General features: G+C 39.9%; 1 protein-coding gene across 2 annotated transcripts in view; it reads left to right on the top strand.

Moving 5' to 3' along the window:
* Window positions 1-13672, top strand: part of sema6bb (sema domain, transmembrane domain (TM), and cytoplasmic domain, (semaphorin) 6Bb) — a 170323-nt gene that overhangs the window by 50009 nt on the left and 106642 nt on the right. For both annotated transcript variants that reach the window (XM_077583867.1, XM_077583868.1), the window contains exon 2: window positions 335-493. The gene's annotated coding sequence lies outside the window, so the exon portion shown is untranslated. The remainder of the gene's footprint in view (window positions 1-334; window positions 494-13672) is intronic.

Raw genomic sequence — 13672 nt, forward strand, 5'->3', positions numbered from 1 at the left:
TTAGATTTCATGATACCTGCAGAAACCCTGATTTTATTTTTTTTTCTTTGCTTTTGAATGTCTTCAATTCTTCTGTTTTTGAAAATGTATCACATCGTTTGAATGTTGTAATTTATGTGTTGGGTGTGTGCCTTTAAGGGGCGTGACCTGTGCATCCATTCATCCATTTTCTAAGGATGTGATATAAGGAGCTGGAGTCTGTTTCTTATTTTCATTTTGTATTTGACTGCCCAGTTTTTTTCAACAGCTTGAAAGTATGACTGTGGCTCTCCTTGCCCACATGCGAGGGCATCACAGTACTCTAATCGCTACCCATTTTTCTACTTGATTCTAGTGTGCGTGTACCTGAAGATGGCTCGTTCATGACAGGCCCGGTCTCTGGACTCCAAAAGTTTCAGGGGTGAAAACTTGGACCTCCACCGACCTGCTGTCCGTGCCCCCCGGCTCGGGGCCCCCCCTCTCCAGTGCCGCCCCCCCCCCCCACATCTCATCGGTCTGTATGTTTTCTTTGCCACTTCCTTCCGCTCTGCCTGTAAGTGTTAAGTCATGTTTCCTCGTTGTATTCGCTGGCCGGCCCAGTTTCTGTAATAGAATTGCCTCTTCCGACACGGACAACTGTTTCCACGGTAACCGAGACAGGAAGGCGACGGCCGGAATGTTGTTATCCGCTTCCTGATACACGCCGCCGTCCTTCGTCGTGCGCTTTGGTCACGACAGTGATGGACAGCCGTGTTTCTATCGATCCCCCCAAAAAAACACGTCATATTTGCTACATGCTCTGCTATACTTCGCTCTACTACTGCACTGTCCTGTACGTTCGTCGTTTTCCATTTTCTATTTGCATCTTTGAGTCGATGAGTTCAACATGAGCCGATGCCGCTTTCATTTAGAGGTTGAGCAGGTGACGCATTGTGCATTGACAGGAGGGTAGCCCTGGCTTGCATTTGTAAGGAAGAACGGGGCAGCTTTGCAGCCGGCATTTGCCTAATCACTTAATCTTATCTTTTATTACCCCCGGAAAGTGATGGCGGTGCTGCCGCTGCAGACCTTCCCACTGCCTGCAGTGTTGGACGCTTTGCCAGAGAGGAGGCTGACAATCATAAGACTGTCTCTTAACATTCTCACGTTGCTCCTGGGAATTCTTTATTGCAATGTTTCAGGAAAATATTATTTTTTGCCACATCCTAGTTCAGTACATAATCGTGACGCGAAGGCGTGACTGCTTTGCCATAATCATCGCACAAACTCTGGAACAGGATCAAGCAAAAGCATCCAGGCATCGCACTGACTGACTCTAAGATGCTTTTCACTGACTTTGTGACTGGGGAAAAGTGCGCATGTATTCAAATTCCGACTTAGCTCCCGAAAAGCTGGCGAAAAAAAGCTTACTTTTTATTTCACCCCTGAGCACTTCTGGATTAAAAACACACAAAAAAAAAACATTTATACTAAATAAGGTCTAATGATATTACTTTCATTTAGATGAATGCCTATGTTAAAGTATATGCTACTGTACTAAACAGTACATTATGTGGTAGTATACTTCAAGTATATATAGAACTAGGCAACGCTCCAGTATACAGTACTAAACTGTGCCATGTCATCTATACTGTAATATACCATATTGTAGTATACTAACTAAACTATGCTATACTGTTAAATGCCATTCACCATACTATAGGCTACTGTTTTGTGCTAAGCTGTTCATTAAAGAATATACATGTGCAATACTATCGAATGGCTTGCATGAAATGCTGGGCTTACGTGTCATCTCGTGCTAATGCTAAAGTTGGCTAGTTAGCGGGCTAGCTAGCAACAGCAAAAAGAAACTTCTTGGCTGAAAAATAAAACCGCTTATTTTTTACAATTTAGTGCTGTTGCTATCGAGTATTTTTTTATGCAATCAATTAATCAAATAACCAAATCCCTTTTTTTTTTTTTTTTTGCGTTACAAGTGTATTACAAAAGCATTTTTACCCAATGACTGTTTATTAACCAATGATTGGTGTTTATTTCGTATTTTTTAGTGATTAAAAAAAGCATAATAATGGAGCAAATATCAGCCTGCTTTCATGAAGGGCTACAGAAATCGGAGAATAATTACTGTGGAGAGGCTGAGATCAGAGCATTAGGACAATTTGAAGTTCAACAGTAGCTCCAAGCGATTACTCGATTATTAAAACACTTGTTGATTAATATCATTAGCGATTACTTGTTGATTAATTTGGACAGTTCTAGTTCTAATTCCAACAATGCATACTCTAAAATAAAAATAATATGCTGGATCACTCATGTAGAACTCTTTGACTGCCAGACGTTTTCAGAAAAGGGATGCCGTGGGTGCCAGCCGATTTTAAGCATTTTGACTGATCTTTCAAGGTCCACAGAAAATTATGTGTTTGGACTATGGAAACACACATACTACCAAATGAAAGATTGGACTCTCATCTTTCATCAGAAAAAAAAAAGTTTGTTTCTACCTTATTTCGTTTTTCAGTAATCAACAGTAGAAAATGGTTAGTTTCACCTCTGTTTAAAAAAAAACCATATTTTAACGTCTTTGGCACTCCTCCATAGGATTTTACTAAACGTTATTTAACGTTTTGGGCAGTCAAAGAGATAATAATAATAAAAATAATAAAAATGTACAAGGCCGCTGAAAGGTTGAACAGTTAGCATGCTAACTGAAAACAGGCAATTGCAATTGCTGAAAAACCTTCTCATTGGTTGGCATCATGTTGGCCACAATCCAACCCGAGAGTGCCAAATTTGTAACGTTAACGTAGTGCCAGCGCAGTACTTCCAGATTACCACGAACATTCTTGTTTTTGTAGCCGATAAACCGACGCCCACTACATTGCAACTCTAATCAGAGAGGACATTTGGCGGCTGCCTCTTGGGTGCCAATAGATTTCCTGTTTGTTATTCATGTCCTGCCCAGTGTCACGGTGCTCCTTTTAAAAAGGGGCTGAGATGAGACTGCGGGGGCAGGCCTGCTCTCTGTACAGAGTTTGCTGCACGTTAAGAGGAGTCGGCGGTGATGCTGCCGTTTGGCGCTTGCGCCGGATGGAGCAACGGGGAGAGGGGGAGCTATATTTAGTCTGACCTGGGTGGCCGGGCCGGGGAGGTTTGGGTGGGCGGTAGGTCAGGGAGGGAGGCAGGGGAGACAGGTGTAAGGGGGGAGGGGGGCGCTGGTGGTAAGGGGAGGGGGGGGGGGTCATTATAGGAGAACACAAAAGCTTGGTAGTCAGCGGCCCATAACGACAAGCGCCTATGGGCCCCACCTAAGCGTCTATATTTAGCTCCCATTTGAGCTTTGGGCTGGATACATCATCAATCATTCAAAAAGTTTAACGTTTGACCCCTTACCTATTTTCCTAAAATATGTCGGAGAAATAATAATTCCCACTCGGACCTTCTTGCGGTGCCGCTTCAAAGGGAATTTCCTTGATCTGGTCTTTCTTTTTCAGATTATTTTCAATGAGATGGAAGAACTCATTGAAATAATTCATAACGATTTAACAAATGGATTATTATGCCCATGAACGAGTTGAAAGCGGACCATTTTGCTCCCCTCCATGGATATTTGACTAAATTTCCTTGATCTTAATTTTCTTTTGAAATGAATGGCGATGGGAGAATATTTCTGCATGTTCTGAAGTTCGGTTTCTACGGTCATCTTGTATTCATCAGAAAAATGTTTTGCATGGATTGTAGATCAACTTCCCGTAGCCAACGTGGTGTTATTCTGCTTCTGATGACGGTTTATTTTGTGACCAATCAAAAATCATTTCCACACAATTGTCAGAATTATTCATCAATGAATTGAGATGAATTGAGAATTGTGCCATTTTGCAAATGTCTATGGAGATTTGATTAAATGTATTTCCTTGATCTTGATCTTAATCTTCTCTTAAATATGAATTTTTTATGGGTAGCAAAATATTTATGCTTATCTGAACTCCTGCTTCTTTGGTTTTGTTTTATTTATCAGATTTTATTTTATTTTTACGCAGAAGGAACATTTGTGTATGTAGCTCAACTTTCCAAAGCTAAATTTGTGATTGAATTTGCGATTTAATAAAAAATCGAATTGCAAGCACTACCAATAGTGGGGTTTCCATCCACCCATTATTTTTTTTTTTTGAATTTTCAACTAATGCGAAAATAAAACAGAATGGAAACACTAGAAATTCAAAAAAAAAAAGGCCCAAAATTGGCAAAAAAAAAAGGGGGTTACGCTTGTACGTGGTGGATTTTGAAGCGAAAAATGAAAATGAAAATTTTGGCTATGAAAACAGGTTTTTGCAAATAAACAAACGCTGGCAAGATTTTGATGTTTTGGATTTTTTTTTAAGCTTTTTTTTTGTACTGATTTTATCATTGTCTTCGATTTTTTTTAAATATATATTTTTTACTTTCTGTAAAGCGTCTTTGAGTACCTTGAAAAGCGCTATACAAAATAAATGTATTATTATTATTATTATTATTATTTAAGACCAGATACATGTTGCACGTTTTGACCGCATATTACGTCACACGTCAAGTCGCATGTCCGTTTTGCGCATTTTCAGTATATTTGCTTAATTTTTATAAATAACAATTTGATGGAAACCTGACTAGTGATTTATTTTTATTCCCCCCCCCCCCCCCCCCCCCCCCAGGCCCGGGGCCGGGGCTGCACACTATTTTCACTGCAGTAAATTAGCCAATGTGTCTTTTTTGCCGAGTTCGTTTATGCGCTTCTCAGTTTGTATTATTTTGTTGCCAAACGGGGAAGGACTCTGTTGAGGAAGCAGAATGTCATCTGAGATAGCATTTATTTTATTTATTTTTTTTATCCGCCTCTTGCCTGCTTGCCGCCGATTGCAACAGACGAATAATTCCGAGCGTTTGATGTCGTCTCTCCGAAAGCTCTTGCCTTCGCGCTTGTGAGAGGAATTTCTAAGTTTATGATGAAAGCGCTTCACAAGTTGCTCTGTGTTTACGGGTTGCTAAGTGAGCCTTGGTAATTGGGGCCCAGTTGACCTCAAGTTGAACCATAAATTGACAGTCGGACCTTTCACCTCAGCCTCCTGTTTTTGATCTGATGGGGGAATGCATCATTTAACCGTTTGAGAGGAAAAAATGCTTGCTGTACATGTGGGGTTGGGCTCCTTTTTTTTCTTTCAAAAAAATAAATAAATCTTTCTTTGGAGTTCAGAAAAGCAAGGTCAGCACGTCTCGAGACGCTTTGCATTCTGGATATAGAGATCACGTTGTGGTGAAAGTGAAAGTGTGGTCTAAAGAGGGCATTGTGGGGAAATGGAGGTTTTATCTTGGGAGTGGAGGTCTTACTTGCCTAAGGCTAAGGAAAGGAGAAGGGAGGACGGGTGTTTTTAAGTTAGCGCCATGTCTTGGGAAACGGGGTCGGTTAAAATCGAACGAGTTAATTTGAACAGTTTTCAGGTGATTATGCGTTTTTGTGATGCGTTTATTAATGGCATGAAAGGATCACATAATTGAATAGAATGATACAGTTTTGGTCACAATTTGACTTCAGTTTTAATGGAAATTGTGCTGCTCAGCAGTAAGACACATGAATATTAGCTATTCTTCGCAGAGGATAAAGCATACATGCTTGACTGTGAGTATTGTTATTACGCTGGTCCACAGCAAACTTTAATAATAGATTAGTTTAATGTGTCCCTAAACGTATATTTTATACTGTTTAAATTGTCTTTATTTTTTTCCCGAGCACGTCAGACAGATTCAGAATCGGCGCGGAAAAAAAAAAGAGATTTACTTGCATCTTTGATTTAAAAAGAAAAAAAAAGCCCATTGCTTTTAACTCTTTGACTGCCAAAAACGTTAAATAACGTTTAGTAAAATCCTATGGAGGAGTGCCAAAGACGTTGAAAGACGTTTGTTTCAAAACAGAGGTGAAACTAACCATTTTCTATTGTGGATTACTGAAAAACGGAATAAGGTAGAAGCAAACTTTTTTTTTCTGATGAAAGATGAGAGTCCAATCTTTTTTTGGTAGTATGTGTGTTTCCATAGTCCAAACACATAATTTTCTATGGACCTTGAAATATCAGTCAAAATGCTTAAAATCGGCTGGCACCCACGGCATCCCTTTTCTGAAAACGTCTGGCAGTCAAAGAGTTAATGGCTTCTAAAACTGCAACTACTGACGCTATTCATTAGCCTGTTTATGCCATTTCCTGTTTGTATGTTAGCATTAAGCTAACATAGGCTATATGGTTGTTTTAAATCAAGGATGGGAACTGGTTGGCCATCAATGTTCAATATTCTTGAGAATGAAAAGTAAAAAAAAAAACATGCACTTGAATTATCAAACTTTATAATATCCTTTTATCGGTGGCATAAAAAAACGTTGATACAATAGTTTATTATATTATGATATAATATAAAACTATAATATTATATTATATGTCTTTTGCCTTTCAATTGTGAGCTTTTGTTTGCTATGGTCCATTAACACAAAATTGCCTTGTTTTACTTGCGCCTTCAAAAGAAAAAAAGGAGGCGATAAAATCAAAAGCAGGTCTCAAAGGTGAATTTTTGTTTTAATTCTATTGCTTTGTCATGAATGTTGAAAGGTAGATTAACATAATAACCTTCATAAAGTTTCCCCGGAGAAATGTACCAAATGACCAATACGCAACCAAAAAAACAAATGCTACAACCACTGCGGCTCGTTGGATCCTGTCGAGGAAACCCAGCACAGATGTTTTCTGTTCCTGCAACACGATTATTTGGATCATTTTGAAATATGGTCTCGTTGTAAAAGGACTTGAGAGCTCAACGTGGGCCAATAACAGGACCTCCATTTTCACAGTTTTTGTTTTTCTTGTGGACTCTGTTCTCTTCTCATTCAACAGACACTTTTCATTGGAGCCGACCTTTTTACTCCAACTTGATTGTTATGGCGTAACTTTTCCAATGTGTCCGGTCGACTGAAACTGTAGAAATGATGACAATCAGGACGATCAGTAGAAACAAGCAGCTGAGCTCCATTTTCAATGCATTGTCAATCCTCTCGGGATGTAAACTGTGGTCATCCACATGGCCACACATTTGTATTTTTTTTTTTTTTTTTTTTTTTGTCATAACATAATTAATGCTACTTGTTGCTAGGCAGAATTCATCCAGTGTCATCATATTGCCCATTAAAATAGATCGGTGTGCCTTGTTTGTGGCTCAAAGGGTTTCACGGTTGTTCATTTGCACGTAATCGATGCTGCTGCTGCTCGACACAATCGAGACGAGCACTTGAAGTGGTCTACGTTTGACCATTTTTTTTGCAGCTTTGTGTGAATGGAGGTTGCTTTCAAAATATCGCCGTTTTTTTTTTTTTTTTTTCTGGAGAAAAAAAATATATAATGTCGTCGTGTGTATGTGAAATGTTCCAAAAATACAAATCATCTAGACAACAATTCCCGAGGAAAAAGATTGAAGAGCTTGAAGGTGAAGGAATAGACGGGATGCATTCAGATACGATTACATTTCGGAATCGTTTTTCATTGCGTTTTAAAGGCTGAATGACGCCACGTAATTATTTTTTCCCCTTCAAGTTTGTTTACGTGAAGTCAAAGTGCACTATTACAATAACCTTAAATGGCATAAACAGATGCACGTGTTGCTGTAAAACACACATAAGAGACCAATTAAGGAGTGGAGCTGGATGCATATAACTGATTTATTTGTTTGTTTCTATTTGGATTATTGATTTACACACTCCATCTTTGCAGGCAATTAAGATTTTAAGCGTCCCAGTTTTGCCTTAAGAAAATCTTACCGCGCACACACAACAACAAAAGCTCCTTCCCAGTAGCTACTCATGCACATTTTCTTACTTTGAGTCTCAATACTTGTTGGCTCGCTCATAAAGTGGCTCGTACTAAGAAATGATTGCAATTATTGCTAATGGTTATACTGAAAGCAAATCATATCTGACATATCAACAATAAAAAAAAAAACACATATGAGGACAGTATAACATTACTCACGAGCATATGTTCTTTATCCTCTGGAAAAAAACAACTATTATTGCAGCTTACTCAGAAGCTGACCCAACTTTCTGGGTTGTTTTACACTAGAAGACCAATTTCTTGACTCAAAGTTGGGTCAGATTAACACAAGTAAAGGATCGGTCCGTTTTTGACCCACATTTGGGTTATTTTTGACCCAACTTTCTGGGTTGTTTTACACTAGAAGACCAATTTCTTGACTCAAAGTTGGGTCAGATTAACCCAAGTAAAGGATCGGTCCGTTTTTGACCCGCATTTGGGTTATTTTTGACCCAACTGTTTTTGAAGTGTGGCCAAGGCGCTCCCAACAAAATGAGCACATCAAATTTAAGCAAAAAAAAACGTTTCACATATATATTTTTAGGTTAGAACAAATTGAAATATTTTCCATTCATTTCAATAGGGAAAGATATTTGAGATACAAGTATTTTGAGTTGTGATCATAGTTGTGGAATGAATTACTCTTAAGTCAAGGCGCTACTGTACCGATTATAGACAATTGTATAGTTTTTTTTTTTGTTTTTTTTTGGTCATTATTCTCCACAATCAGCACATTTATGCTGTACTAATTTTCTTAATGAAAATGCTAATAATTGCACAACATACCAAAGTGAAACATGCAAACGGGCTTTTGGAGACATCTGCTCCTTCCATTTAAGGCCGAACCACCCAGCCACATCTTGCTACGTTGAAGAAAACCTCAACAGGATATGAAACACCTCAGCACCATTTGCGCAGTTTACAGTGGAGACGGCTATAAACAAATAATATACGCCGCAAATATATTATTCCGTCTGGAACCCGTGCCATTTCCTCCACTTGTCACTTGGTCGCGCTGGTCCCAGGTGACGCAATCTGCCCTTTCCCTCCCCCGAATCTCTTTTCCCTCTCTTCCCCCCTATATAGGACGAGCACGAGGCGAGGGCCCCGCGCTCGGATAATTAGCCGTTCTTTATTAATTATGAATAAGAGCTGGTTCTGCGGGAGCCGGGGAGAGCGGGCCTCTCGCAGCGACTCATAAATTAAACAGAGTTTCCCGGTCTTTTGATTAAAGATAAAGAGGAAACAGTGATGATCAATAGAGACCCGTTAAGAGACCGGCACTGCAGAGGGATAAAATGCACGCAGAGGAGGTAAAAATATGGAGGACGGACGGACATAAAGCATTCACACTGCGCCGCCGTTAGCTTTGAGAAGTGGCCGCCACGCTCGCCAATGTGGGAGGTATGAAAGACAAGCGCGCGCCCGCGCGTTGGAGTGTGAACTTTTGATGTCATCATCGACAAGGTGGGAAAGCCTCGCCATCAGTCGGCATCCATCATCGCGGTGCCCACGCACACGCCGCGGCTTCCTCTTTTTTTTACATGGCGAAAAATGACCGCAGCGAAACAAAACAAAAACGCCATTCGTTTTCTAATGTCTCTCTTACATGGTTCTGACGATCCTGAGCAGATTCGATTGACATGGCAGCACATGGGATGAAATCTGATTGGACAAAAGTGTTTGAAACGGCTCGTTACAGTACGAAATACTGTACATGCAGACCGTATCATAAACTTGGACAGAGCATTGCCATCGTCCACAACCACTCATTTGTACATTTTCTTGATCACGTATGCCGCTTGTTGCTAGGCAGATTTGGAGGAAAAAAAAGCATAGTCAATGGGCACAGTTAAAAACTTGGAAATGGGTTTGGAGTTGGTCTTCTGGTTTGACGGAGGCTCAGGTTTAGTTTTAGGAATTGGGTTTAAGGTATGTGATCGTTATTTTGGGGGTTCAGGTTGCTGTTTGGTGTAGGATTTGGGGTTAGGGTCGGTTTATGTGTTTAGGAGTTGAGATTTATTAATATGATTAAGGTTGGGGTTTGGGCTGGAGTTAGGCTTTGTGGTAAAGGTTGGCCTTCTGGTTTGGGGTTGGATTTAGGGTTTGGGATTAGAAAGGATTTGGTGGTTTGGAGTTCTGGTCTTAGTTTTACTGTTTGGTTTTGTGCTTTCCATTCAGGTTTGGTGTTCGTTCTTTAGGTTTGGGGTTAGGATTTGGGATCCATCCTTAAGGTTGGGTTTAGGGTTTGGAAATAGAAATGGTTTTGTGGTTTGGAGTTCTGGTTCTGGTTTAATGTTTAGTTTTGGGGTTTCAACTCAGGTTTGAGATTTGGGTTAGGGCTGTTCTAAAAGTTTGGGGTCAGGATTTGGATGTGGGTTTTAAGGTTGGGGTTAAGATTTGTTGCTGGGTTTGGTCTCTTGGAGTTAGGGTAAGGGTTAGGTAGGTGGCGTTTCATTGCCCCACATGGCAAAAAAGGACCCTGAGACCTGCAAGAAACAGTCTGATAAAATAAAATGAAAAAAGAATCAAATAAAGTTCAATAAGTACCATTTTTCAGCTAAACACCTTCTTGTGCGTGTGGTAGGGCATTTTGCAAAACCACCACAAAGGGCCTCCTTTTTAAATCGGGCAGTTATAACTTACTCCAAAGCCTTTTTTCATTCATTTGCAGGAAGTATTTTGTTTGAAATTTGACAACGCGGCAGCAGCTTTTGCCTTTTGAGCTTCAAGCCCACACGACCACCACCGGGGCAGCCCCGCACCAGAGCGGGATTACGCCGGCGTATGAAGCGCGCTAACTGTTTCGCAACATATGGACTTGTCGTTTGGCCTCCCACGCGTCGCCCCCTCTTGAAGTTGAAGCCAAGCGTGCGATTAAAGAGCCTCTGATGGTCTGCCCGAGTCACTGGTACTGTTAATTGACAACATGTCCGATTACAGGCCTTGACTGCCGTCCAATAATTGGTACTATAAAAGTGGACAAACTTGCTGCCGATCAGATTAAAAACCCAAAGCCCAGTTTACCTTTCAGGTGAAGGGAAATGAGCATTAGCTGTATATTTTTAGCTCATTAGGATAGATGGAAAGATAATTGAATTTGTCGAGGTTGTCGCACTTCAATTAGTTCAAAAAATGAAAATGTCTTTAACATTAAACGACACATCCAAGGACTTATTAACTATACAGACGGCAAAGACAACATAGTCAGTTGGCGGCTAGTGGTAAATGCTAACATAGCGGTCTTCATCATCAATCTGGACTCCTTTTTGTTTAACATCACAAAATGATTCTGCGGTCGTCAAGAACCACATCTAAATCTCCCTCACCTTTTGTTTTCAAGTGACAAGCACATGGCAGCTAACCAATTGGTGGCTAGTGGGAGAGGCTAACGTAAAAGTGTACATTTTCAATCTCACTCCTCCTTCTTGTCAAACAACACAAACGTATCGATTCAAATTCTCTACACTAGTCATATAAGATCCCAATTTAAAATCTCGCTTTGCTTTTGATCGCGAGTGACAAACATATGGCAGCTAACCAGTTGCTGGCTAATGGGAGACGCTAACGTAGCAGACTGCGTTTTTACTCAGTGCTCCTACAAAGAGATTCATGACACCCATCATGTAACATCCAAATCAAAGTCATTCCTAACTTTTGATAACGAGTGACAAACATGACAGTTTACCAAATCAGTGATGCTAACGACGCTAACGTGACTCGCTACATCTTCAGTGACTGAGTTGTGCTGATGTAAACACATATTGCCAGTTTGCACGGCAACAGAAGCGTTTCAAAAGTTTGCACTTTAGACCCCCCCCCCCAAAACACTCTTCATCTCGACAAATTGCCAGAAAATCATGATGGTGAGTGAACAGTACCTGTGGTTTGTTACAAAACAATGCGGAGGAGAAGAAAAAAAAAAAACATCCCGCTGAAAGATTGCTGACAATTCTTCTACCGCAGGACACATCACTAAATTATCTCGAAACAACCTTGTCGCAATAATAAGTCGTCCGCTTTTGGACAAAGAAAAACAAAGTGCTTCTTTGTTGGAGGTTTTTCAGTGCTTTTCATAACCAAGTAGAACAGTCCTCCTTAGTGGGACCACACAATAGAGACATTTAAGACATTTTGTTTGGTTTAGTGGGAAACCAGTTCTCCACTCATCTTGGGCGACCTTCACCTTTTGAGAGATAAAAAAAAAAAAATAGAAAAGTACCTGCTATGTTGATCAAGTTGTGTGTGTGCTAGTGTCGATCATCTTCAGCTGTCAGTGGCGGGAAAGCACACAAAAAACATGCAAACGCTTTTCTCCTCAACTTTTGTCGGATCTCGTCGGATGATGCTGAGAGCTAAAAAGTGTAGACAAAGGAGTATACAGAGGACGGATTAGAAAGCATTTAGGTTGCTTAGCAGCTTCAGGAGTATTAACTGTGCTGATGCATTTTGCTGCAGGTCTTAACAGCCAATTGCCACTTTGTAGCAGCATCCCCCTTTTATTTATTTTTATTTTTTTTATTTTTTTTAATGGGAAGACGGTACATTTACATGCGCAAATTAATCGGGTTGCTCATGTGGTCTGAACGCTCCCACAGTGTTTCAGTCCACTACTTTGACACTTTGCTGTTCTTGGAATTATAAAACAGTAGGAAAAATCAATCTATTGTTCTATATGACCATAACGGCAATGCCAATGGCCTAAATAGATGTGCGCATATTAACTCTTTCACTGCCAGACGTTTTCAAAAACGGGTTGTCCCCACTGCCAGCCGATTTAAGCATTTTGAGTGATCTTTCAAGGTCCACAGAAAATGTTGTGTTTGGACTATGGAAACACACATACTACCAAATGAAAGATTGGACTCTCAGCTTTCATCAGAAAAAAAAGTTTGTTTCTACCTTATTCCGTTCTTCAGTAATCAACAATAGAAAATGGTTACTTTCACCGAAATTCTCTGTTTTGAAACAAAAAACGGAGAAAAAGAGCTTTTTGTGAAACGATGTTATTTCATGCACTCCAGTGAATTGTACACTTCTTTTTGTCCATGAATGATGCCACAAACACCTAAATAGTGCTTTACTTCTGTAAAACGCTTTCACCAACAATGAAAAAGTGTTTTTTGATGCAAAATACGTTTATTTCCATTCAACAGTGTAACAATTTGACAAAACAATTTCGCAAACTATTTACAAATGTGTGCAACTGTGGTACTACCAAAAATAGTCATTAGGCACAACAGACCGGCTGGAAACTTTCACCACAGCTCCGGAAGCCTTGCCTGCACCCGTTTAAAAAAAAAAAAAAAAAAAAAAAAAAAAAAAAAAAAAAAATGGATGACGTCTTTAGACGTCATTGGCAGTGCTCCGTAGGTTTTTACTTGACGTCTATAAACGTCAATGGCAGTGAAAGAGTTAAAAGACACAGAATAATTTTTTTATTTATTTTCTATTTTTTTCCTCTCTCTTCTTTGATCCTTCCTCGGGTCTCCTGACAACCTCATGACTCTAGCTGTATTCGGTTTCGGTGAACGGTATGGGATTTTTAATAGGTTTTTAGGTGAACTAATGAATACACACACGCACATGTACATACTCACCCACATACAAAATAAAAATTAATAAAAAAAATAAAAAAAGAAGGAGAGCAATGATGATGACGTGTCAAATCGGTAAAATTACCGAATGAACAATACTGTGCTCTCCAGACGAAGAAAAAAAGACAGCCTCATTTCTACATTTCCTCTAATATAAATTGATGCCTTGTTGCCATAGCGCCTGCTGATAATTAGGGAGGCGGGCCGCGGATGTCCACA

This window comes from Vanacampus margaritifer, chromosome 13, assembly GCF_051991255.1.
Source record: "Vanacampus margaritifer isolate UIUO_Vmar chromosome 13, RoL_Vmar_1.0, whole genome shotgun sequence".
Taxonomy (NCBI): Eukaryota; Metazoa; Chordata; class Actinopteri; order Syngnathiformes; family Syngnathidae; genus Vanacampus; species Vanacampus margaritifer.